General features: G+C 45.6%; 2 long non-coding RNA genes across 2 annotated transcripts; one reads left to right on the plus strand and one right to left on the minus strand.

The window, feature by feature from the left end:
• Nucleotides 1–8,386: 8,386 nt before the first annotated feature.
• On the minus strand, nucleotides 8,387–17,815 carry LOC103547570 (uncharacterized). The gene is made up of 3 exons (XR_543993.2): nucleotides 17,606–17,815; nucleotides 9,559–10,284; nucleotides 8,387–9,172 (listed from the first exon to the last, which is right to left on the minus strand). It is a non-coding gene; the product is annotated as an uncharacterized lncRNA (long non-coding RNA).
• A 4,426-nt stretch (nucleotides 17,816–22,241) lies between these two features.
• On the plus strand, nucleotides 22,242–25,262 carry LOC139085038 (uncharacterized). The gene is made up of 2 exons (XR_011543019.1): nucleotides 22,242–22,610; nucleotides 23,863–25,262. It is a non-coding gene; the product is annotated as an uncharacterized lncRNA (long non-coding RNA).
• The last annotated feature ends 1,548 nt before the right edge of the window (nucleotides 25,263–26,810 follow it).

Below are 26,810 nucleotides of genomic sequence, written 5' to 3' on the forward strand. Positions count from 1 at the left end.
TTATGGACCTAAACCCAGTCTCCAAGACAGTGGTTATTTGCAGCATGTTACTGTTCTTTCTGTGTTTAAACTTCAGTCTAACTTGTTATCAATATAAAGGTGATTTGTTCTATGACTTGGTCCATCTGTCAAGGTCGGTCCAGCCCTGACTTGTAGCAGAAAATATGACTCTCTTTCACCAGCCTGAGGGAGCTCCTTACTTGAGCAGTAGCCAGAGGTACTGTCCTCTCTGGAGACAGAAGTGATGCTATGGCTGAGGGGTCACACCTGAGCTTTTCTTCTAGAAAACTCTCAAGCTGTTCCATACCTTGGCCACATTGAGGACAGCTCCTCAGAAGTTCCACAAGGCCCTGGAGGCAGCGAGAGTGGGGAAGGGCTGACCCCTGCCTGAGGAAACTTCTCTCAGGTTTCCCTCCCCACCCAGCAAGAGATCCAGGGTGAAGGGTCCCCCTTCTGGGAAACCTCTCTGCTCTCAGTTCTCTCCCAGGCCCTCCCCGCAGTCCCTCCCCTCTCTGAGGTGAGTCCTCCAGAAGCTCTTTCTCACTTGGTCAAACCCAGGGCCCCATATAAAGGAGAAAGGACAGGAGCTCTTTCTGTTGCACACAGTAACACACAGCCACCTGTGCAGTCCTGGGTGATTGCTCTGGTTCCTCGCTTCCCACCCTCTGTCCTGTACCTGCAATACCCGCCAACTGCGGGCAGAGGGTACTTCCCCATCTCTCCACACTGGGCTCAGCCGTGTGACTTGCTCTGAGCAATGAGATGATAGCAGCAAATGCAAGCAAAGGTTTTGTGACCGGCTTGCTCTCTTGCACTTCTGCCATCCTTATGAGAAGAACAGGCCAGGGCTGGCCCGCTGGCCCGGGAGGAGGATGAAAGACACCAGGGCCAGAACCATTTCCAGCTAGAGCTGAGGCCCTCAGACTTGTAAGAACTAATAAAGGGCTGTTTTTTTAAGCTCTTGAGTTTGGGGAAACTTTGTTAGATAGTATTTGAGGCAATCGCTAACTGATACATCCTGTTGGATTTTCCCTTTGGGGCCCACTTTGACTTACTGCCCTGCAATTGTACTTAAGAATAGAAGAGGCTCTGGAGCTAGAAGGCACTGGAAGAAGAAATAAATAGGCTTTTACTTATTCTCAGCCCTTCCTCTGTGGTCTCCTCTTCCCCAGTCTCACATGCCAGACCCTTAAATGGAGGAGGTGCTTACACACAGAGAGAAAAAACCCTCTGGCTTCCTTCATTCCATGTCCTGTTTTTTAGGACCTAGAGGCCTGCAATATGTCCCTCCACCCCTCAAGAACTAATTGGTAGTCGACATCTCCTGTTGGTGGTCATCAGCCCTTTGGCCAACACCATTTTACTGGTGGACTGCATCACACGCATTACCCACCTTGGTGAAGGAAGTTGCTTCAGAGAGAGACTCTGACACAGACATTATCGAAGACAAGGTGGCAAGACCCTAGCAGCACCTGGTTCCCAAGTTGATTTCTTCCCCTTCTTGCTTACACTTGATTTGAGAAAGTAGAGCATTAGGTGCTCAAATGATGAAGACGACCAGGGCAGAACAGAAATGTTTTAAAGTGTGACAGCCCCCTACCTGATGTCCTTCTTGTCCCCCAGGTCACAGCCTCTCCCCTCAGGACAGAAGCAGGTCTTAGTGATAGCATAGTTTTGTTATCCTGGATGCTACCTGCACTTCCTAGGTCCAGGCTCTGTTCTCTGGGCCAGCTGTATCCAGCTGGATTGCACACCCTGTTCCCCACGCCTCAACCTCTTTAACACACAATATCTCTGAACTTACATGAAGATCAAGTATCTTTGTCTGAAAACCAAAACCTTCCACCACCACATTGCCCCTATACTTTATCTTATTTTTTTCCCTTAAATCCTTCTACCCAAATCCAGAAGACTCTCAGCCCTCTATCTTCTCTGTCATAAAATCTTAATTTTGCATCTTTCCCGTCCTTGTCTCCTTTCACGTAGACCGTTTGCCAGTTAGTGTTTTCCTGCTTCCACTGTATTTTGCTCCTCCTGAAACCTCACCTGTTCTATAAAGGATTTCATCAGGAAAAGCCACTAATTGCCTTGTCCCCATTCTGCATTGAATTATTTATGCCATTCACGCTGCTGGATTTCAACTTCCTCAAGGACCAAGAACTTTGCCATTTATTTGGTTTATTTCCTCTGGTTTGCAGTTCTATGTTCATTTACTACTCCAAACAGAGAAGAATGGGGGAGCAACAATGTGAAACCCAAAGGAATAAAATGATGATTTTCTTAAAAGACATAGAGAAAAATTGGGACATTGTGAATTATTCTGGTGCTTTGCACTTCAAAAGTGCCACAGTGTTGCCCTTTTAGTATTTCGCTCTGGATGAGTCGTAGCGTAGAGAGCAATAGATCTGGGGGGGGTGGGGGGTGGAATCCAGGAGGTGGGTAACCCCTGGGTGGGGAAGGGTCCCTTCCTGTGAAGATGGCGCCAGAAGCCCATGCTAGGGGCCCAGCAAGAGTCAAGCTGGGTGCAGGGTCCAATGTCTTGGGAGGCAGAACGAGTGTGCATCACCTAGCTCTCTTTCCATGACCCTCCTGCCCCCAGGCTACTCTCCCCACACCCTCTGTCTTCAGCCTGAGGGCCAGCTGCCCATGTGCCCACGTGTCCTGGCTTGCCCACGCGCCCTGCCCTGCCCTTCTCTCCAGTTCTGTTCTCCTTGCAGAACTTTTCTTTCCTTCCTCTCACCAAAATTCCTTCCTGTCAACTGTAATAGCTCCAATTTACTGAGTTGCTCAGAACTTTATAGACTTGGAGCTCACATATTCTGGAGCTTAAACAAATGATCTCATTTAATTCTTGCAGCAGCCCTGCAATGAAGTGGGTGTTATTACTATCTTTGTTTTACAAATGAGGAAACTGAAGCCTTAAGGGTTCATAACTTGCCCAAAGTCACAAACCCAGCTGAGACTTGGACCCAGCTAGTCTGACTCCCCAGCCTACGTCTTTCCCTGCTCTGTACCCCTCCTTCCTGGTGGCCGACCTCTGCAAAGTGTGGAGGCAGCGTTGCTCAGGAATGAGAGGCCTCTCAGGTAGGAAAGGAGTCATCCTTTTAGGCAGGGACTTTCCCAGCACCTTGGGAAGCCTGGTGCCTGGCACCACAGTGTGTGCTAATAAATGTTGTTGGTGAACAAGTAATACCTTGTTGGCAGCCGCTTTCTCCATCACTGGGCAGAATCTTGTCCCAAAGTTGCTTTGTCAAGATGTTCCAAAAGCCCCGGAGGAGACCAGGACTTTGCTCAGCATTATCTAGCCACTGCACGTGTAGGAGGATAAAAGGAAAGCATATAAAGTGCACCTACGTGTGTAAAGACGCAGTCACCTTCATTTCTCCATAACCAAACTTAGCTATCTCTGGAGCTCCCCATTTCCATGGACGTTGGAAAATTTAGCCTTGCTAATTCATGATAATTCAGTCAACTCTAGACGTTTTTTCAGTCCCTTTTAGGTAAGTACTCAGTCAATTCACACTTTGCTGCCCACGCCTTCTCATTTCCTTCTCTCCAAGCATAACCTAAGTTCCGTGGAGCGGAACATTTCTTCTATAAGGCTGAAATTGTGTCTGAATAAAATGTTTTGAGACTGTGGTTTCTGTTCCTAGTAAGTGCTCCAATCTGGATGGAGACAGATGCGTCAGACTCGTGTGGTTGGCACAAGGCCGCCCTGCCCAGGCGGGCAGTAGATCTGCCACCAAATGGGCAGCCTACTGGTGGGTCCAGAGGCCATGCTGGGCCAGGCCTTCATCAAGGATTCCAGTGGTTTCTAGGATTACTGCAAGGAACCTTGGATGTAAATACGCCTTTCAACATAGGGGATAGGTATCAGAGGGACTTCCCTCCCAGGAAACTGTCCGGGGTCCTAATATGACTTGTAAGAGTTACACAGTCATGCTGACTGAGCCAAGTGGGAACCGAAATCACTGAAGAACTTCAGCCCTGTTTTGCACCCTGTATCAGGTAAGGAAACAAATAAGCACCCACATTTTTATGGCTTAACACAATCAAAATTTATTTCTCACCCAGATAACAGTCCAACACAAGGGTGCCTTGTCGGCAGGCCCCTTTCATCTCACAGTCCTACCATCTCATCTCCTGGCAGATAAGGGAAAAGAGAGTGATCAAGGCATCCTTGATTCTTAAAAACCTCAGCTCAGAAGGTACACGCTTCACTTCCACTCACGTTCCACTGGCTGCTCTCTCTGCCCCACCTCAGTCTGTCCTTCCCTCACAGTTGACCCAGTTTCCTGGTGTGGCTGCAGGGGCCTCGCAGTAAACCAGACACTCCCAGGGAGACCACACCCTTACCGGCGCCAGGTGGAACCTCACAGCTGCCTGAGAGCCTGGGCTTAAGAGTCAGATGCCAGTGACAAGTGACAAACCCAGGTTAAAGTCCCAATTCACTTCTAATATGCTAGGTAACCTTGAGCAAGTTACTTAACTTAAGCCTCAAAGAGTCATAACGAGATAGGCAGAGCATCTAGCACAACATTGGGCTTGTGGGAAGTGCTTAACAAAAGTTAGCTATCGTGTTCCTTGCAGTCCCCCGGTCAGACTGCATAGGCCAGAGGAAGGTCCCTAGACCCTGGGACATTTGCTCCTGGCCACTGGAACCATCTGCATGGCATTCATGAGAACAGGGAAGAAGAGTTGGCCCCTTGTCTCTCTTCTTCACCCTCCTCTGAGTTGACACCACCAGAGAAGTTGAAGCAGAAACAAACGTAGGGAAGGAAGAGCCGTGGCAGGGGAGCAAGCAGGGGATAACAGAGAAGGGATGGCAGGCAGAGAGAGCATGAGAGTGAAGGGACAAATAGGGGAGCAAGTGGGGTGGCCGAGAGTCTGAGTGAGGAGCAGGCTCAGCAGGGAGGACAGGAGAGGCATGTGGGACATGCCCTGGACTTCTCCCAGCCCAGCTTCTGTCCACTTCTCAGGGGATGTGGATATGGGTCTTGGAGATGGTCCTTCTCCAAACTGGGTTGGGTGGTGATCACTCAAGTGTCCGCCCACGAATGCGCTAATATTATTTGCCACTTGCTGTGGGTTGAACTGTGTCCTCTCAAAAAGATACGTGGATGTCCTAAACCCTGGTATCTGTGAAGGTGACCTGATTTGGAAATAGGGTCTTTCCAGATGTGAGTTAAGAGGAGGTCATCCTGGAGTAAGGTAGGCCCCTAATCCAAGATGACTGGTATCCTTGTAAGAAAAGAGGAGACACAGGGACAGGCACACTGAGAGGAAAATGTGTGTGAACACAGAGGGAAGATGGCCACATGACCACAGAAGCAGGGACTGGAGTATTGCCCTGCCATCCAAGAAACACCAAGGCCTGTTGGTCATGACCAGAAGCCAGGGGTAGAGGCGTGAGCAGATTCTCCCTCCAAGCCCCCAAGTAGGAACCAACACTGCTAACACCTCGATTTTGGACTCTGGCCTCCAGAACTGTGAGAGAATACATTTCTGCTGTTTTAAGCCACTCAGCTTGCAGTATGTTCTTATGGCAGCCCCAAGAAACAAATACAGCACTTGTGCATTTAACAAATATCGTTGCGCACCCATCATTCTTCGGGCATTATGAACTAAACAGATTTGATTCTTGCCTTCATAAAGCTTACAGTCTGGTGGGAGAAGCAGACATCAAACAGTTAACTAGGAAAGTCCAGGGCTACCTCTCCCTGTACCCCAATCGTGAGGGCAGAAATGGGGTCTTGCTCACTCTTTATCTCGAAACCCTAGCACAATACTTCAAATGTAAAAGTTTAGTTAAAAGTAGACCCCCTGAAGCTGGGTTACCTTGAGATCAGTCTCTCCGTGGTGTCCCATTCAAAGCAAAAAAAGCCTCCAAAAGCCTTGAACAATGCTTCAAGTCTTTAGTCAAGATTCCTTGAGGAGGTGGCAGTGGGTGGGGTTTTACATCACAAGGCACACAGCAAGATTTCCTAAAAATCCTCTCTAGGCTGCCCCTGGCCGCAAAGCTTCATTCCTCAGTGCAGCTGGTCCCAGTTCCCTTCCATCTCACCTGCCTCTGTCTGGAGGTTTTCTCCAACTCCTGCTCTTTTCTCCTGCAAATAAATTTGACCTCTGTTGGCTTCTCAAAAAGAGTTCTGCTTAAATACCGAGAGAAGGAAGGAGCTATTGGATATTTCAACTTCATTTTTTGTTCTTCTCAAGAACTCATGAATTATCAAATGAATGAGAAAACAGCCAGCTCCAAGTGGCCTCAGTAGGAATGATTCTGCATTATTTAAGCAGACCTGGAAAGCCCAAAACTCTAACATTATGCAGGAACCCTTCTCCTAGGGCAGGAAATTAACGCCTTTCATAAAGTATCTCCATCATTTGGTTTCTCACATGGGGCCTCTGGTATGGTAGAAACCTTTGAATTTTCCTCTGTTTGGCTACAGCTCACTGCTTGGTCAAGGTGCCCTACTGGAGACCAAAAAGAAGAACCTGGGCTGGGGATTTACCGATGTGGGCTCTTGGGGAAGTCCCTCCACTTCTGCCAGTCTCAGCGTGACCTATGCAAAATGAGAGGATTCTACTAGACACTTGAAGGCCAGAGCAAGCTCCAGAATGCAATAAACTTAGGCAGCAGGAAGGAAGGGTGAAAAAGATCAACCCAACGACAGAACCTCAGGTCGAGAATCTTTGCGAGTTCTCTGTTAACAGGACCTAGTGATTTGCCTCAGCTCATCAGCTTTTATTCGGTCACAGTTTCCTTAAGAGATTCACAGAGCAACTGGCACCCTTAGAAGAGCAAATGACCTTGACACCACTCTCATCATATCTGGCCCAGCAGAGGCCAAATGGCCAGCAGAGAAATCCCCAATCCCGCCATGAGGGAAACTCACATTGAAAGGCTGGGGAAGCTCTAGAACTGTGCTTGACAGGACCTGACACTTAGCAGTGGCCAGAGACTTGCTCCTCTCGATACTTTAATGCCTGGAATTCTAAATGTCTTGCTGTTATTAATTTATTGGGTATTGACTGTAATTATCCCACTTGTAATGAATTCATTTGGTATGAATTTCGATGTCATATATACAGTACTTTCATAAGAATTACTGTATTATTTTGCATTAATTAATCTATCTTTAAAGTGAAATCTTAACAATCAACTCATATTACTTGGATCCGTAAGCCACTGACAGAGCCTTTATTATAATTATTATTATTTATAAACTGTGTAAGGTATTTTCAAATATGTGCGTTCACAGGTTTCTTCCAACACCCTCTTTCCCTATCTATACATCACTGCTGCCTTGCCAAATAGATTTGTCTAATCAATACCTCAGTGTCCTTATCTTTAAAGATGTCACCTTGTGTTTGCAGCTGTTAGCCCGTCACGACACGTAATGATTTCTGAGCTGCTTCTGTAGCAGTGAAATGTATCATATTTTTACACCACATTCATTTTAAGGACCATCCAGATAGGAAAACCATCAGGATCTTTTTTATTAAGCCACGAAAACATTCTCCTGATTGTTTAACACACCTTATCACAGAATGGTCAATTCACCAATAAATAAAATTATATTTTAAAATGTGAACATTAGAATCAGATTACTCTGAGGGGAAGGATATTTTAAGTCATATGACTTCATACGAGCATATTTAGCACGTCACCTCAAATATCCTGATGACAAGTGAAAAATGAAAAACAATGCAGATATTTGTCACATTCTAACCAGACACTGGATATTGTAAAGAAACAGCCCATCAGTTCTCTGGTACAAACGGGAATGGAGAGAGACAAAACACATCAATGCTAGAAAAAGAAATTCAGAAAAGAAGCACACGACAGTAAATCATTGTGGTGCTGACACTTCTTGAACTTGACCTTAAAGATCTCAACAGCGAAAGAGTTATTTTTAAATGGGTCAAACTGTAAACTTAATTTATGTGGGGTCTTGAGATATGGACCCAAAGCAATGGTGACATACATATATAATTTTGAGTTAGACAACTCATTTTATTCATTTCATTAATTTCACACACAAATTTCTGACATTTGATTAGCCCTCTTAGTATTTAATCCCCAAATCCCAAGAGCAGATGCCTAATGCCTACTGAATTCTTTTTTATTCCACTGTGTGTATGTATGTAAAACACAACCTAACACAGGGTGGTGAATAGTTATCGTAAAGCACAGGATTGTATTAACGTGCATCCTTGTTGACTTTCATTGGGAAGATGGTGTGAGTCTCCTTGAGACATTGTTTGTCTCACTCGTCGGCATGACAGTATGATGTATACCATCCATCATGCTCGTTTCCTTCACGCATTCTCTGCCCTATTGGATCAGGCACGAGATGATGGGAATCTTATGAAAACTCCACGATTTGTTTATTACAGAAGGTTTATTTAAGGCTATCACCATGACCTGTATCCATTAGTAACCTCACGCGTTCTTAAAGGGACACTAATAACAATACCCGATTTTTAAAAAAATCCTACCGAGCTTTAGTAAAAACCCATGTAAAAGGCGTTTTTTAACTCTACTTCTCCATTGCTTTCTCATCCCTTTTGAGATTCATTTTGAGTTCTATTCACTTGTCCACAAAAAAAGACTTCAGGACTTCTTTAGTTAGCCAGTGTTACATAGTGAGGTACACTAAAGAAAAGAAAAATAAAAATGCCCTACAATCTTTTTTGGTGAAATTGAATTCTCATAATTGGACTTGGTTTTGAAATGTTTATCCACCAACACAGAAAGAAAAAACAAATCCAGCTGCAAGCTGTAGCTGCTCCCTCCCATCTACTAAACCAAATCCATCACACGTCCCAGAGTAGCTGCTGTGCTTATGGTGTTCTCCAGACACCAAGCGAGTTTAGCCTCTGGGAGGTTACTACAAATGCCTTATGGGATAAACTCACTGCCCATGGCATCCAGCAAAGAATCGAGCGTCTGATCAGGTGCTCCCTGGGAAAACAGCTGCATTGCTGAAAAGATGAGTCTGGCAAGTCCCTAAAGAGCATGCATGGATGAGGCCCCACCTTCCAGTGCACACGCTAAAAGCTCTCACCTTAGCTTTCCATTTGGATGACAAAGGCAGGGGTGTGAGTACTGGGGGATTAAATTTGCAGGTCCACAGAGCATAACTCCATTCAAAATCATGTCAAGGGTCTGCAAAAGAGACACATAAAGCACTACATTTTTGAAGTGTTTAGTGTGCCCACATGGAAGCGCTTTTTGTGTCCAGATATATGAAGTTAAATAGAAGGTAGTTATAGCCATTGTTAACCACAGTCTGCACATGGCGACAACGCTCCACAGACTTCAGCGCTATGTTCTGGTTTACCCAAGATTCAGCGGTTGGTTAAGCGGGCCAGGCTGGAGCCTCAGGGGCCTCCTTTAGTCACTGTCGAACCCAACCCCACCCCCCACCCGCCCTCATCCCCACCAAAGCACACCGAGTTCCCTGCCAGGGAAGATGAGCCTTAGGGTGTTCAAAATATTGGAAGTCCTTTTGGAATACCAAAGTACACCGAGGGCTAAATTAATTTTCTCACCTTCTGTATGGGTTTGTGAGGGTTGCCCTAACAAAGAATCGTAGACGGGGTGGCTTAAACAGCAGAAACGTATTGTCTCAGTTCTGGAGGTGAGAAGTGCAAGATCAAGATGTCAGCAGAATCAGCGCCTTCTGAGGGTCCTGGGGGAAGGGCTGGCTCCTCGTCCTGTAGACGGCCAGCCTCTCCGATGTCCTCCTATGGTCCTTCCTCTGCGCCGGTCTGTGTCCTAATCTCCTCTTCTCATAAAGACATCAGTCATTCTGGATTAGGGCCACTCTAAGGACCTCCTTTAACTTAATTACCTCTGTAAAGACCCTGGCTCCAAATAAGGCCACATTCTGAGGTGGACTGGGGACCAGGACTGCAACACGTAAATTTTGAGGGGACACAATTCAGCCCATCACACCTTCCCATGAGTACTTGGGTGTCAAAACACACAACGTTTTAGTCACTTTTCTTTCTGTTTTTCTCCATAAGTGAATAAGACAAACAGATTAAGGACTGAGTTTGGGGAGCTAGTTCATGCCTGTGTTTCTTTGCCGGCTCCACGAAACTCAGTAGAGAAAAAAAGAACCCCACCAAATAAATTATTGTATTAGACGGGGAGGGAGAGCAGGATGCAGGGGGTGACTCCAGGGCACGGCACCCGGATCAGCGTGCTGGCCGGTCGGAAGCCTTGCAGAGCCCGGACTGAAAGCAGGACCATTCATTCCCACGGCAACGTATCTAGAACAAAAGCGATCCTAATGTTACTAATACTAAACAACAAGAACAGTAAGGCCAGCACATTTAGAAGAGCTTGTCTTCAGTTACCAGATGAAGGGAAGATGATTCCGTCTTGAATGTCAACCACCTGACAAAAGAGTCCTTGGTTTTCCTCACACCACTGAACAAGGAGGAAGGCTCTCAGGAGGTCCTTTAAGAATGAGATGTGGGGCTGGCTCCATGGCCGAACGGTTAAGTTCGCGCGCTCCGCTGCCACGGCCTAGGGTTCGGATCCTGGGCATGGACATGGCACCGCTCGTCAGGCCATGTTGAGGCGGTGTCCCACATCCTACAACTAGAAGGACCTGCAACTAAGATATACAACTGTGTACAGGGGGGGTTGGGAAGATAAAGCAGAAAAAAAAAAAAGATTGGCAACAGTTGTTAGGTGCCAATCTTTAAAAAAAAAAAAAAAGAATGAGACGTTCGTGTCAAACACAAATTCAGTAACAAGACTGTGGAGCAGCATTCAGTCTACTTTTCTTGAATCAAATGCAGGAAGTCACTTAGTTTCAACTCTTGCTTGGAAGATAAAATGATCTCATAATCTCCCAAGACGCGTAACCCAACATGCACAAAAGAACTAGAAATTATGTGCTTTTGTTCCCAGTATGGCAACTTTTTCCTTCCACTTCTTTTCTGTACAAACATCTGAAGAAACTGCCTAGAAACTATGGGGAGTGGTGCTGTAAGGAAGGGGAGGGTTCCTTTTAAGGAGAGGGAAGAGGATGAGAAAAACGCTTTCACGCTGAACCACGGGACTTGGTAAAGTAAGCTTAATTTTTAAGAGATGGTCCTAGCATCTCATTTGAATTTATTAATAACAGAGTAGACTTATCTTCAAAATCTTCCTGGGAAAGCACAAAATAGACCATCCCAAACTCAGCAAAAAGCCTAAGACACCATCTGTTGCTATGTTGAACCATTTGACTAGGGGAGAGAGAGAGGAGACAGCTGACGGACGGGAAGGCACTCAGACACATAAATACCCACTCTGAGTCCTCTGCTCGGGAGCCTAAAGGAGAAAAGGGACCTCATGGATGCCTAGCTGGGATGCTGGGATCATTATATTCTAAAAAATGGTGAAAGCCTGTAAGTGGCACATTTATGTAACTTTACTGAAGCAAGTTAGATTAAACAAGGGTGTCAGAGAAATTTGATATAAGGAATATTTTAATGCTGCTTTGAAGGGATTTCCCCTCTAAAACACACACAGCCACCATTTGACGGTCGTTTATTTGCTAAACTATCATTAAATTGAACATCAATTTAAACCAGCCTCTAAAACAATGTATGGCTGGCAGTTTTCCCTACCACACCAGAATTCAGCTCCGTTTCAGAAGCGTTAACCGGAAAAGATTTCCCCGGAGATAAAATACTTTTTAAAACACATTGCATGGCAAAATGCAGCCTTGTCTTTTTCAGGAACACCATGCTTTTGGCACCAGCCCCCAATGTCTCTGAACATCAATGTCCACTTCAAGCAGTAACGTGCGTGAGCAGAGAATGGCTTCCCAGATATGCCGGGTAAACAGCGGTTTGATTAGATCATCCGGCCCTTAATAAAGAAGAATGGGAACAGCAGAACACCACCAGACCAAATGTGTTGGCTTTGCAGCCGGCGCAGAAAACGCTCCTCCAGCCTCAACAGCAAATCTCTCTGGGTTGTCCCCGCGACTTCAAGTTGACCCACAACGACAAAGCCCAAGGGAGCAGTTAGCACACTAGCTGAGAGCACGTCCTGTCTATGATTGGTACAGTGACATGTGCGATGTGGCCACGCTGGCTTTCAGCGCCGCTCCCGGACCTCCGGAGCCGGCTGCCGTGAGGCCTCCGGGCGGCTGTGCCCGAATCAGCCGGTAGATGGCGCACCAAGCTACGGACTCAGCCTGGCCAGCCGCGAGCAGCTCGGGCCGGCGAGGCAGGCAAAGATCTTGATTCATAAAAAACATAAATTCTACTTGATGAACAATAATAATAAAGGAAATTGACTACTGGGCACCATAGAGATGAATTTTCAAAGCCCCGAAATCAGCTTATTTGAGATTATTTAATTTAATTTACTAAATTTGAATAACTGCGATGTAATGACGCATGGCAGGGCATTTAGGTTTTACAGCTTCTAAATGCTTCTCTTTAGGGCGATTGTACTCAGTCTCATGGTCGCCAGAGAACTCAGTCCCCATCCCCAAGCCGGGTAAACAAATTGAGAAGAGAATAATTACACACTGGGAGAAAGACAAGGAGAATCTATTGAGGGCAGAGATTTCACTACAAAATTTCCCCTTTTTTCAAGTAATAAACTACCTCAAAAGTACTCAAAGACCAGTGTCACAGACTTTATTCATATAAGCACAGCAGCTGAGCCTAAGCTAAGCACTTTCCAGGTGCTTCTTGCAGTAGAAGCCTCATCTCAATAAAACAAGGAGGATCTACAACAATATTTATAAATTTAAGTTAGTGAATGTATATTTCTAATGGCTTCTAAACAGACAAATTAAGACCTGCAAAATCTAGAAATTCTGTTCATCCTTTGATCAACAAAAATTTTCTACAAGTGGATGTAAAAAGGCCTTTTATAAAAATGCAGCCGCCACATTCCCCTTGGTGTAGCTCCTGTGCACACATTCTGTGTTTGCACAAATGTGCATGTGTATCTGCATAAATATAGGGAGTTGCACACACACACACACACACGTATTAATTCAAGTATCCCTGAGAGTGTGCACATGTATGGGGCTGTATATGCTTTCTGGGTACCACTCTCCTCTACTGTTTTCAGCATAACTGATTTTGGCACCAGCTCTTTAGCACTCTGGAAGGGCCTTCATTAGCACTGGGATAGTATCCAAAAAGAATCTAGAAAAATCAACACATGGCTGCTCTTGTTCTCACGATAAATGACAGCTTTGGTGGAAAACAACAACAGTTAAGAAGCAAAACAAAAACCAAAAAGCAACAAGAGTAGCAATAACATGAATAGAGGAAGTCAGACATCACTAACTCAGATTTTTTTTAATTTTAATTTATTTATTTATTCAATTTTTACAAGCCTCTTCCTTTGCCACTGAGCCTCCGGGTACTTTCACACAATTAAAAATATAAATAGTGAATATATGTTCACTATATATATGTTTCACCCTAGGAAAAAACAACAGTCATGTGGGCTTATGTCTCTTTATAGACACAAACATGCTTATTATATTCTTTAAAATGTGTGAAAGCTGTAACTGACACATTTGTGTAACTCTACTGTTACGGTATGACAGAAACTGCCCATTAAACCATATCAGCCCCCAGACTGAATGCTGTCAGTTGAATCATACACACCCATAATCCGCCATTCTTTGGAACCAGGGTTCTGAGGAGATGAGCCTTTCTTGGAAAACAGAATCTCCCTAATTCTCTCAAAGTCTTGTCTCAAACCATTAATAGGAACTCTTGTGCTGTTCAGATGCCGTGAGAATGTGTGGGGAAAGCAGTGATTTCTAAACTAGTCAAAAACCCAGTCATACCCCGTGTGTGTGTGTGTATGTGAATATGCCCTGACCCCATGCCTTAATAGGTAAATAAAGAATCACATTTGGAAGAAAAGCAGTAACCAAACAAACTACAGAAGGCTTGGATTCAAAGGGTTAATTCCTCCTCATCACCTGTCAAAACAAGAGTGGAAAACTGAAGTGTGCCTGGCCCTTTAAGGCTAGTGGTCTGCCCAGGAGACCAGCCAGACGGGGAGAAAACCCCAATGGGTCCTAAGAAAAGAGAAGTTACTGTGCTCTTCACTCCCTCATCAGCCCTTTGCCTTCTATTTCCTCAGTTTCTCGGTTAGATCTTGTGTGTTGTTTTTGTTGGAGAACCTTGAAATTTTTCAAGGAAAAAAGAACAGGAAAGCAGTGGAATAATTTTTTAAAAACAATAACAAAAAGAGCAAGTGCATAGGCTTTGTAGGCACATGCTTCTGAACAGCAGGAGGGTGAGTGCAGCCTGGGCTAGAACCGTCTGTATGGGGTGCCCTCCACGATGCTGGGGGTGAGGGTCGGAAGAAGAAAGCTGGACATGTGGCAAGGGAAGCATCTGAAGGAACCAAATCATAAGCTCGAGCCATCCTAGAAGTGTGGCTCTGGAGTGATTCGAAATGCACGAACAGTCTGAGATTGTAGATCACAGAAGAGAGGAGGCAAAGCGTCTCCAAGTTCATTCATTCATTCCCCAAGTGTTTATTAAGTGCCTCTGATGTGACAGGCACCCTTTAAGCACTAGGCATGCAAAAGTTAACAAGATATGTCTTCTCAATGCCTTTCTACCTTAGCAGCATGGCCACCATTTTGTCTGACTTCATACTCAGTCGGTGCACAAAATCCTCCAACTCAGGAGGCATAGGTTAAAAATGCTGTGAGTCTGTGGACTGAGAGGAAATGGAGCCCAGAGCTGAGTGTTCCTAAGTAATGTGTGCTGGCAGCTCCTTAAGCTGTCCTACCATCTCCCCTGATCACTATACGCCCAACAGACACCCCCTCAGGGGCTCAGCACTTACTCCAAACTGTAGCCTAAGTATCTGTTGACAACAGCTCATCCTTAGAAACAGCTCCATTTCTCTCTATTGCTGATAATCATTATGAATAAGCTAACGCGATCTCATGTTTGACGAATTGTCTCACTCCCCAAGAAGGGCCTGAAGCTGATGGAAAGGTTTCCAAAAGGAGAAGAGATTCCAAGTAGAACAGAGGCTACTTCTTAACAGTCTATTCAATAACCCTTCTCTCTTTCGTCTCCCTCTGAGATGAGGATAGAAGCAGCCTGGCATTTGGCAGGGAGACCAGTGTCAACACCCTCTATATTTACTTATTTATTGGCAGTTTGGAAAGCAGCCATCATTTATGGTCCTTCATACCCAAATAGAGGGAGCGATGATTCCTGCCAACAACGTCTCCACACCACCTGACTGGCCTCTCTCTGCACAAGCCAAGAGGGGAATTGGTCCAGGACATTCATTGTTGGCCGCCATGTCTATAGCACGTTTAATGCTGCCTATACTCTAAAAGACCCCAAATGGAGAAGACAGTGGGTTGCAAGCTTCCTGACATGGTTTAGTTCTCACAGAAGCAAGGTTTGGAAAGACGGAACTTGACTCTATCCATCTGCAGCCACACAACCCCAGTGCAGTCAAGACCATACTGGTGTTCTTCTGTTTGGAAGGTGCAACTGGAGGATGAGGTGGAGACCTTGGCAAGAGTCCCAAAGAGTTTCCTGTACACGTGGAGGATGATATGTTTGAGAAAACTGTCCTTCTGAGAAAAGGCCAAATAAATTGGGATTTGTTTTGGGAGCAAAGAGAGAAAGCTGGGATGGGGATGTGGGACCTATAACAGTCTTTAGAATGATACTGGGGGAGTGAGATTGTCTTTGAATGAGAGTAAATAGTAGCTGTCAACTTCTAGCACAGCGAGAACAAGAAAAACCAGAACATTTTAGAGCCAGCTAGGTCCTTAGCCACTGTCTAGTCTGACCTCTTCATTTGACAGGTGAAGTTCATTTTTCAGGGAAAGATCCTGGACTATAAGTAGCTCTCCTAAGTCTAAATGGAGCGCTAGATGTTCACAATTGGCTGACACCGGCACCAGAAGGATTATTAGACATTATTAGGAGCATAGACTTGTCACCAAAGGCACTCGAGCCACAGGTTAAATTCTAGACCAAGGTAAGCACGTTTGTTGAGTCAGGAGCACAGCACATCCCTTGCCAGGGTTGAGACGCCTTCTGAAATCCTTATAAAGGAATAAGACAAATCGTAGTGGACTGCCTATTATCCTGCTTTAGAAAGCAAATTGGCTGGGAATAGGGCGCAGGGCAGGTTTGACCAGTCCAAAACATCGGAGAATGCGGTTTTCTTAAGTGCTGGAGCAAGCCTAGTTATGAAATCCAGAGAGCCTTCTGCACAAGCAGCTCAGCCGTGGCTTCCCAGGTTGCCCGCACTGATAGGCAATTTCATGGGAAGCAGGTTGTGGACATACCATGTAAGTTACCAAAGCTCAGTGGGCCTCCACCACGGCTGCAGCATGAAATTTCCCGTTTGCTCCACAACCTCCGAACTCAAAGCAAAATTGCCACCAGCTGTGCTTTCAACGTTCTTTCTCCACTGCAAGTGAAGAGTGAAACATTTTTGATGATAACGTGGGTGGAGGAAAATTTAGGGAACCCCTGCTCCACTGACAGTCAGTCAAGATTGACCAAAGTCAAAGTCAACCTTATCGCTCCAGTTGCCATCTGCTCTCAAAGATGACGTCCTATGTGGCCCACCAGATGGAATAATGAGACTGGACTGGAGGTCAAAAAAGACTGGATGTCTTATCTTTCTGATAAGAAAATATACAATCAAGATGTAAATGTGTCCACAGAGGAAATTTGACCTGAACATTTTCAGCTCTTTAAACACTAATCAGGGTTGCAGAAACGAGGTAAGTGATATATTTTCAGTTCCTGAAACACCTTGCTCTCCTTTTCATCCTGTATCTTTGCACCCACCATTCCCTCTGGCATTCCCCAACCCATCTTCTATCTCCACTTGGTTAACTCCCGTTCATCCTTCAAAACCCAACACAAATAGCATCTTCTCAGTGGAATCTCCCAATGTCTCCAAAACAGAATTAAGCACTCCTTCCTCTGTGATCCCAGGCATAAAATATTCTATATTATACATATATGGTAAGAAACAGTAAGGAGGAAAAATAACACGAGATTTGGGGTCAGAGATAAGAGATTCTACATCCCAGCTCCTCCATTTACAATCTCTGTCCTTGAGCAAATTAGCCAATCTTCCTGATCCTTGGTGCAATTCCATCTATAAAATGGGGCACTAATGCCTACTTTAGAATATTCTTGTGAAAATGACATGAGATTAGCAAATAAAGCCCCCAGCGCTGGGCCTGACTCATGGTCAATACTCCACAAGTTGCTCCCTCCCCTTTCTCTTCCCTTCTAAGGCAAAAACGTTTCTTTCATCATTCATTGTGTCCTCAACGTTGAGTACAAAACGTACTAGAACATACAAGGGATTTAATACATGCAATTATGCCACGAATGGGCTAACTAAGGACAAATAGGAGCCAGTTTTTAATCCTAGGATGCCAGGCCTAGAAATGGCTTTAAGCCAATGGTATTTGACCAGATGATCATGATGGAGGAAGTTCAGAGATGGAAAGTAGCAAAGCCCAGACGAGCCCCCTTCTCTCCTGCTCCCAGACCAGGACTCTCCCACTATTTCCCACAGCCAGCACACGCTTACCTGCTTCTAAGTGTTGCGGACAAGAGCCCGTGTGGGACTTTCTGGGAATGCATTTCAGCTGGCCTCTTTGCCCCTAGACCTGGAGGCCGGTAACCAGTCTCGCTCGGTGGCTGCTTTAATATGAATCCCATCCAGCTATTAGTGGTTAAGGGCAATTTCTCATCATCCACACTAATACGGCTTCATTCAAATTGGAAATGATCGATGATTAACAGGCATGAGGAAACATGTTGTGCTACATTCAGAAAGGATGCAAATGACAAAAACATGTTGCCTTCTGGAGAGGCAGGGAAATGGCGTATAGCAGAACGCACCCCGCTCCTTGCACCTCTCTGTCTGGCTAGACGGTTTTATGGCATTTAGCAACACTGTGCAAAGGCACCCACAGCATACCATAACTCTCGCAAAACAGCGTTTTCATGTGCTAATGGCAAGTGAATCAGAAACACATGGATTTAATTTCCTTCAAAATACCCATGGGTATAAAAATCAATGCAGGAAAGCCATTTGGCTAACTATATTTGGGGCTTTTCTGTGCCCAAAAATTGTGAGAAATTGTTGGAGATGGCTGCCGAGCCCAAAACCCCACCAGGTTCAGCCCTCCCCTAGCATAGCCCTGGCCTAATGTGATGTGAAACCCCGGCTGTCTTTTTGGAGAGAGGCAGGTGCTTGCTGTGAGGTACCTTAACGGCTGCCATCTCCGCAGATTTCCTGCTTTCTGCTATTAGTTCATTTGCTCAGCCTCTCCCACCACATAGCCATCAGGGAGATCTCATTTTGGCAGCAGATCGGGATCCCTGCCTGAAAGTTGATAGAGGTTGAGCTATTTGCAGAAATAATGCTTTCCAGACGTACTAAACAGTACCCCTCTTTCCAGATGGAGCGGCATTAGTGTTGCTTCCAGCCATTTCCTCACCTTCTGGTATACTTGTCAGTTCTCCCATATGCACCACAAGCCTTCCGTATTCTGGGGAATCTCGGAAAACTGCTCAGACCCTCAGCTCCTCGCCACTTGCATGCACAAATGCACGCATGCACACATTTATACAGCCTCTGCGCTTATGTATGCACATAACGCTTTCTTCCCCCACCTCCTGGGAGTCAACGTGGGTTTTCGGAGAGATCTAATCACTAAATGTGATAGTTTAGCAGTTCAGGGATTAGACAGGCATGACTACATGGGGCATCAAAGAAGTCCCTGGGCTTTGGTGGATGTTTCCACCCTCTGCAGTCATCAACGACAACGTTATTCACATTCTTATTCACATTGCCTTTTGGTGGCCTCTGGCTTTCAGTGTCAGAGGGAGCCCTTGGTGAAGAGACCACTCCCTCTCTGGCCCAAAATAAACCTCTTAAGAGCTGGATTAAGCCTCTCTGTGTTATGGCCCATACATAAGACATTTTGGATTGCAGGACCCCGTGATATGACATCCATGTGCTATTTCCTGATTGAGAAATTACTCAGCCAGCCATATTGTATTAACTCTAGATGGTTTAAACATGCCTGGGCCAGAAATCAGGTACTTCAAGCAGGTCATATATTGAGGTCCTTCCAAACTCCCAGATTCAACGCTCTCAAGAGTCCTGGTGTTATTTTCACACACTCAAGCCTTCAGTCCAGTGGTCAGCCGGAGCATTAGGCCACATGGGTGCAAGTCCAATATGGAAACCGTCCTCCTCTTTCTACAAACAAGCGTCTCCTTCAGTTTGCCATTCTTCTCTCTTTTCTAACTCCCTCCTGAAGCTGAGCTTTCCTTCTCAGGGGGGAGAGGGGTCGGGAAGAGAATATAACACAGGCATGCGGAGCTCCCCTCTCCATTGCCCTCATTTCTGAACTGGGCTGACTTTTGTCCCTGAGTGTGTTCAGGATGGATATGCTCTGCCCAAATCTAAGATCTGTCCTGTTTCTGCTCTCACAGAGGAAAGACTCATGCATCCTGGAGTGGATGAGGAGTTGGGGTCAGCTTCCCAAAAGAGCCTGACATTGGAAGTCTCAATGCTACTATATACTGTGAGAGTCAGGTTGAGCAACTGAAGCTAATTTTCAAACACAATAAAGACAAAGTAAAACAAAATCCATTAAAAAAAATACAAACCGTTGGATATAACTGATACTCCCTCTTCAACTCAACTCTCCAATTATTTCTCAGAATCAGTATATCCTATGTGACCTCAGGCAGGTTCCTTAACCTCTCTGTCCCTCAGATCCCTCACCTGTAAAGTAGGGCGAAACTCGTAAACACCTCATAGGTTTGTTGTGTGGATTAAATGGGATAAGGCATGCAAAGTGCTGAGAACAAGCTTGGAGTACAGTAAGCGGTCTCTAAATGTAGGCTGATAACCACACCAGGCATTTTCTTTCTACCTCCAGGAAACCTTACTTGCTATTACCGTTCATGCTTTTAGGGACTGAAAAGACCTTGGCTTTCAACCCAGCCATTGCTGCTGGCAGATTTCATATCTGTAACACCCCGAGTCCTTGCGGTCATTGATGTTCTTGTCTTGCTGTATAAGTCGAGTCCCTGGTGGTCAGGCTGGTTCCTGGGAGATGTGGCCCTCACCAATGAGCAGCTTTTCTTCTGGAAGGCACTGTCCTGGTCATCTCAGGGAAGATCTCACGCATCCTAGCCTAATTTCTTGATCCTTACATCTCTTGATCTTGCTAGAATGACAGAGATAAGATCATTTTGCAGTTTTTGTACCCAGGTGTGCTATATCCTTCCAATCAGGGGAAAAGAGAGCTTAGCAATCAAATAGTTGCTTTATTTGATCAACTGTGCATCTTCCCAACTTGATCAAGTCTTCCTATGCCTTGAATCTTTCCTACCCAAAGCTTGGCAGATTTGCCACCCCAAACTTTTTTCTTTGATGATTTGAAACACATAAAAGCAACAACAGAAGGCTTTTTACAAGTTACAGCAATTTTTTTTTACGTGTCAAAAATACCTCTTGTTGCTTGATTGATGTGCGTGCACAGTTTAAAAGTACAAATCACCTGTTCCATATGCATTTTCTGGATGCCCACACTCTTTAATTCCTGGAAGGCCCAAAGAGCAAAATAGCACCCTCCCTAATTCTTTCTGCTACTGCTACTGATAAAAGGAAACGAAATGTATTAGTCACCACCCAGCAACTCAGGCTCCGGTTCACATTGCGAGACTTGCTCATTAAAGCAGGAATGGGGTACAGAGCCAGAAAGGAGGGGTTTGCATTTAGCCTGTGATGGGAGTAACAAGTTGATCAGCATGACACACCGGCTCCACAACGGGGAATACCTTAAACAATTCCATCAACATTGATTTACTTTAACCAGGTGATATTTTAATGAGCCAACCCCAGTGCTCCCCGGATGACACGACTTCTCAAACTAAGAGAGCACAACACCTTTAAAAGGAAAAAAATAACTAAAAAAGCCAGAGAGCTGACACTTGCAGATGAGTCTAATTCTCTTTGTCCTGCGGACATGCACTGTGTTGGGAGAGCTCCAAGTGCATCAAGCTGATTTTTGCTGTCATCAGAACTGACCCTCGGTCCCCCAGGAGGCCTGTGGCCTGTCTGCTACAATGACAGGAAAGAAGCCAAGCTTCAACTTAAGGTCCTCAGATGTGCAGCACAACAGGCTTCGTCCAGCCCTGATGAGGGCAGCTGGATCGCATGAATTTTTTAAAGGAAAACAACTGATTTGGGGGGCGGGGGGAAGCGTAGCGGGTCTTACGTTTCCCCCCTGTGAAATCCCCACAGAAGAAACGCACGAAGCCAGCGTGTTGATTTTGGCATCGGCACACACAGTCCCTCTGTTCTGAAGATGAGCTGACACGTGCAGATTTGCAGATCAGCCATTTCAAAAGGTTAATTAAATATTACCATTGTTTTCCAAGCTATTAATGTATGTTCTTTTATTTCTTCATGCAAAAGGCTTCTCCCCACTCAAAAATCAGGGTTTGGATTTGCCTCCCAATCCCTTCCCTTTTTGAAAACCTAGAAAGCGAATGACCAAGGGGCCTAGAGAGAGAGAGAGAGAGGGAGAGATACAGAGACTCCGAGGCCAGAGGCAAAATGTAGTTCAGAGCTGGGGAAAGACTGGGACTGGCATTGTCTGAAGTGAAGCCCCTGAAACTCATTCTCAGCTGCAGCTGGGATTAGAATCATGTCCTTCAAGGAAGGTTCTAGAAAGGAGCCAGAAAGGAACCCCTGCACTTTCTACCTTTATTTATTGCTGACATAATTGCCGCATTGGAGTTCAGGAACGTTGTAAGCCCTGGCCTTTGGTGGTTCTGGGGGAATGTCAGTATGTGGGTCGGCCAAATGGCCAGTGAGGACAGAGGCAGGAACAGGTCCCACTTTGCAATGTCTGTCTGTCCCCTACCACCTCCAGTTGACACAGTTTTCTCCCTGCCTGGGGCGTCCTGAGGTTGGCAGGAGAAGGCCCTCAGTGCAAATGGGAGAGGGATTCCAAGATGGACGACAAAGGATAATAAGACAGAGGTCAGGGAGAGGACAAGGTTCCTCTCGGGCAGGAAGTGCCACCCTCTGTGACTGCAGTTTACAAGAATCCTGAGCCACGATGAGCACAGCGGTCTGCAGGAAATCTCTCCAGACAACCCATCTTCCAGGGCGAGCAGGACATGTTTTGTTTGCAAAGTAATAATGCCTCCCTGGATGTAGGGAGGAGGCAGCTAACCTACGGCGTAATGAATGAAAAACAAACGAGCAGAATGAAGACGGGTGACACGGGGTGCCAAGGGCAGGGTGGGGCTGGCACAGATGGACAGACGGAGGGGGAGGGCAGGACCAAGTCTGGTCACAGATAAAGTAGGAAGAGTATTCATGCCGTCCTGTGCAGGACACCGACCTGGAATATTTGACCTCCCATCCACCCAGATTCAGGCCAAGCCATCGGAAACTCCATCCCCAGAGGGCTAAGTGGCACTGCAACGTGGCACCTACAAGTGCAGACTGCAGTTCTTCAGAGATCTGGGGTCTGATAGTCTCCGTCAGTCTCTGGGTGAGTTTCCTTAAGGTTTTTCAATTCCGAATGTTTCCAATTTTAAATACAAATGGCTATATTTTCAGCGTTGTTAAAATGATAAAATGGAAAAAAAAAAAAAAAAAGCACGTAAAGTGCCTGGTTTACGGTAGTGCTCTTGAAATGGGAGGAAAGAGAGGGAGAGGGAATGTGGGTGAGCCCAGGGGAGGGACAGACCGCGCAGGAGGGGGAGTGCCTGGATGCCTTGGCCCTTCTGGAGCCATCTGTCAGCAAGGCCTCCCAGGGTGTCCTGGTCCAGCTTCCCCAGATGAGTTCATTCCCATCTCCCATGATCCACCGGCAGCGTCCCGTCTGCTGCATCTGTCCGGACACGGTCTCCCCTTGGGGAAGGGTCGCCTTGACACCCCGGCTGCCCACACCCAGAGCTGAGGCCCTGCACAGGTGGGAGGCTTGGTGGTGACTGGGCAAAGTGCATGTTTGCACACGCTGAGCTGTGAAGAAGTAGAAAGGAGAGGCACACACATATCCTCCTGAGCGTGTTTTAAGTGCTGAGATGCAGCCTCCAGAGAAAAGTGCTGGGTCTCCTGTAAGACTGGCGCCTGGGGGACAGGTACAGAAGGAACATGATGTAACAGATACCAGGACCTTGAGCTGAATTCATTCCAACCCTGTATAGACTGGCACCTAATGTGTGCCAGACCCATAATGAAATATCAGAGTGCATGGGAGAAGCCCCCGACCAGGCACTGCTCCTCATGTATCTCATATCACAGCACAGGGACCAGAGACCGAGAGTTAATAGAGAGCAACCGCAGATCACAGAGCTAGAGAGTAGGGGTAAGGAGAGAGGGGGCAGAAAGTCCCTTCTGGGAGAGGAAACAGCTAGTCTAAACAGGGCAGGTATGGTAAGGACGCCCAGAGGATTGTCTGCTGGCCTAGTAACACCCCCGCCCCCATGGCCAGGGAGGGGGCCCCAGCGAGGACGTGATCTAGCCCACTGGCAGCAATTAACTGATGTGACAGTGGACAGACCTCCAGCTCCCTGGATCTAGGCTAATTGGCCTAGCAGCAGGCTCCAGGCTAGGGTTGCCAAATGTGGCAAGCAAAATCTCAGGATGTCCAGTTAAACTTGAATTTTAAATAACTAGTTAATAACTTTTTAGTGTAAGGATATCCCATGCAACTTTTGGGAGATACTTATAACTGAAAAGTGATGAGTTGTTTCTCTGACATTCTAATTTCTCTGGGCATCCTGTATTTTATCTGGCAGCCCTACTCCTGTCCCAAACTGGGGCTTCAGGACAGCACTTTCTGCAGGATGCAATTAAAAGACAACTGAGTCTGCCTCTCTCCAGGGACCAAAAGACGTTTTCTGCCATGAAAAGAAGGCCAACCCACCAGGGAAAGAAGAAGATGAAGTCAGAAGTCAGTGAGCAGCCGAGACGAATGAAGCAGCAGTGCCAACAGCCTTCAAGGCCAGGTTCAAATCTCATCTCCTCCCTGCCCTTCCTACAGCCTGGCTCTTCTGTTCTCTACTTGCCAGTCTTGACTCCCTGCCCACCCCACCCCAGCCCCCAGCTCCTGTGGACAGGGGGAAACTCTAATTCATCAGCTCCGTGTTAATCTAGCAAGCAAGCACACCTTTCGCACAGTAAGGCCAGGGTTACTGAGTTACATGGTACAGGGTCAGCGCAATATTATAAGAAGAAATACCATTTCTTATACAGACCAGACTGGGTGTTTTTCAAAGGGAATTAATCCTCAGGATGATGACTTATTTTTGATTTCCAAATTTAAGGAGAATACGAGCCAGAGTTGAAACACATACCTTCTCCCACGCTGTCCACAGATCCAGAAGTTCCTCCCCAAACCAAGCAGAAACACTCGCTGACAGCTCAAGGAGACCTAACGTGTCTAAAACTCGTGCGACAAATTATTTACCACAAATAATAGGCCCCGGGTTCATATCCTATAAAGAGAACCTACAAACCAGTAAGGAAAACACTCTCAGCCCCTCCCCCCAAAACGGGCAAGGAGATACTCACAAAAGGAATAGAAATTTCTAATGAACGTATGAAAAGATGTCCAACCACATTAATAAGCAAATAAATATAAACAAAAATATCCAAATGCCCTTTCAGACTATTAAATTGACAAATTAAGAAAATCAATTCTACCGAATGCTGGCCAGGGTACTCACTCTGTGGCACTCATGGTATTTCCCTAATATACAAAAAAGAACTCTGCAAAGTGATAAAAGACAAGGAGTCCAATAGAAAAATAAGCAAAAGGTTTGAACAGGCAATTCCCAACAGAGATGCAAGCGGTCAAGGTAGGTGAGCTATAGATGCAAATTTTGACTGAGATGAGGATTTAGAGTCAGGTAATTAATTGCTCATCCTCACAATTGGGGAAGGTCAAGACCCAACGAGACATCAATTCCCAGCCTATGACATCACAAGGACTGGTAATGTCTATTCCTGGGAAGCGCTTTGGGAAACAGCCAGCCTCTCACAAACTATTGGTGGCTGTAAATATTCTTCTGGTGTTTTTAAAGGATAATTCAGCAATGTCTATTCAAAGCACCTAAAATCTCTGACATCTTGTTTCTTCCTTGAAGATGGAGAACTATTGTTTACCTTCCTCCTCATAAAAGGAAATTTCCAATTCTTACTGTCTCAGGAAATAGTCCTTATTCCTTGGTCCCCTCTTCCCTAATTTAAAAAATACATTTTTAAAATTTACAGGCAATGGGGTTACTTTCCTCATGTTTTGATCCATTTTATCTCTACTCTGGGCAGTCTTTAACAAATCATCTCTCTCTCTCTTTTTTTTTTTTAACATTTCATGAAGAATGTGGTGATGATAGGAAAGCCCCAATTGTTAAAAAAATGAACATTTATTAGGGATCTTTCATTTTCCTAAGTAATATTTGCTAATTATATAAATTGGGGAAAAAGTAAAAATAAAAGGAAGAAAAAAATGAAATAGTACACACACACACACACACACACACAAAAAAAGAATGTGGTGACCAATATGGGCACAAGATTATTCTTAAAAAACAAAATTGAATGCCGAGGACTGTCCCAAAGGAATTAGATTTTCAGCACAGGAGGGGAAGCAGTGATTGTGATGGGGAAGACGAGCACTACATCCAGGGCACCCAAGCAGCGCTCCTAATACATGGCCCGTCCCTCCCCTTCCTTCCTTGGAATTTTTCCCACTGCCCCTTCAACTAAGCACCATACTCCCTTCTTCAAGATGCCCTTCGTTGCTGGGCAGGAGTCCCTGCGCCTGGAACCCTGCCCCATCCCATCTCCTCAGGCTGTCTCCTGCAATCATTCTGCCAGCTCCTGAGATGCTGCTTCCTCCACAAAGCTTCCCACCTGTCCTGAGCCACTGCAGCTCCCTCTCTCCTCCTTCCGTTGTTCGTACGGAATAGCGGTGGGCTCAAGGATGCCCTGTCCAGTAAATGGCTGCAGCCGCCTGCACCTCCTTTTCTAGGCCATCTGTGGCCATGATGGCTGAGGCCCGAGTTTATAAATGTGCTTTGCTTGGATCAGCAATGCGGAAAGTCTGTGGAGAGACTGCCTTCTCCGGAGATGGCCTTGCGGAGCATCACCAAAGATCAAGGTTCAGTGACTTGGTAAAACGTGGCTCGAACTTAGGGGTCAAGTTTGCTCCTTCAACTTACTTCAGCCTTTCTGCACGTGTCCCAAGTGTCCTTGGGATAGAGTATTGCTGAGTTAAACTGCCAAGATCTGAAAATTAAACTCACAACAGTGACTTTAGTGGAATAGAAGACTGGCTTTCCTTTAAGTGGTTAAAAATACCACTGGTGACTGAATCTAAATCTTAGAACCATCCCTCCCGCAATTATATTTTCCTCTTCTGTGATTCAGCATCACTTTAATTGAACTGGATCTCACAAGACTAGAAATCTGGTATCTAGGACTATAAAACACCTTCAGTTGGCAAAATAGGTGGGAAGTTTTCTTTTAAATCCCTTTTCAGATTTTTGTCTCTAGCCACCATTAAAATTAATTTCACACCCATTTTCCCCATTGTACCTTTGGGAAAGATGCTTGCTTTTATAGCCTTCTCTTAACGTCAAAACAAAACTTCCCTTATACTTCTTAGAATCTCAAGATCCTTTTCCTATAAAGAAGAAAACAAATGACCTCGAATTAAGGCAACTGGAGAGTACTGGATGGC

Source organism: Equus przewalskii, chromosome 8 (assembly GCF_037783145.1).
Source record: "Equus przewalskii isolate Varuska chromosome 8, EquPr2, whole genome shotgun sequence".
Classification (NCBI taxonomy): Eukaryota; Metazoa; Chordata; class Mammalia; order Perissodactyla; family Equidae; genus Equus; species Equus przewalskii.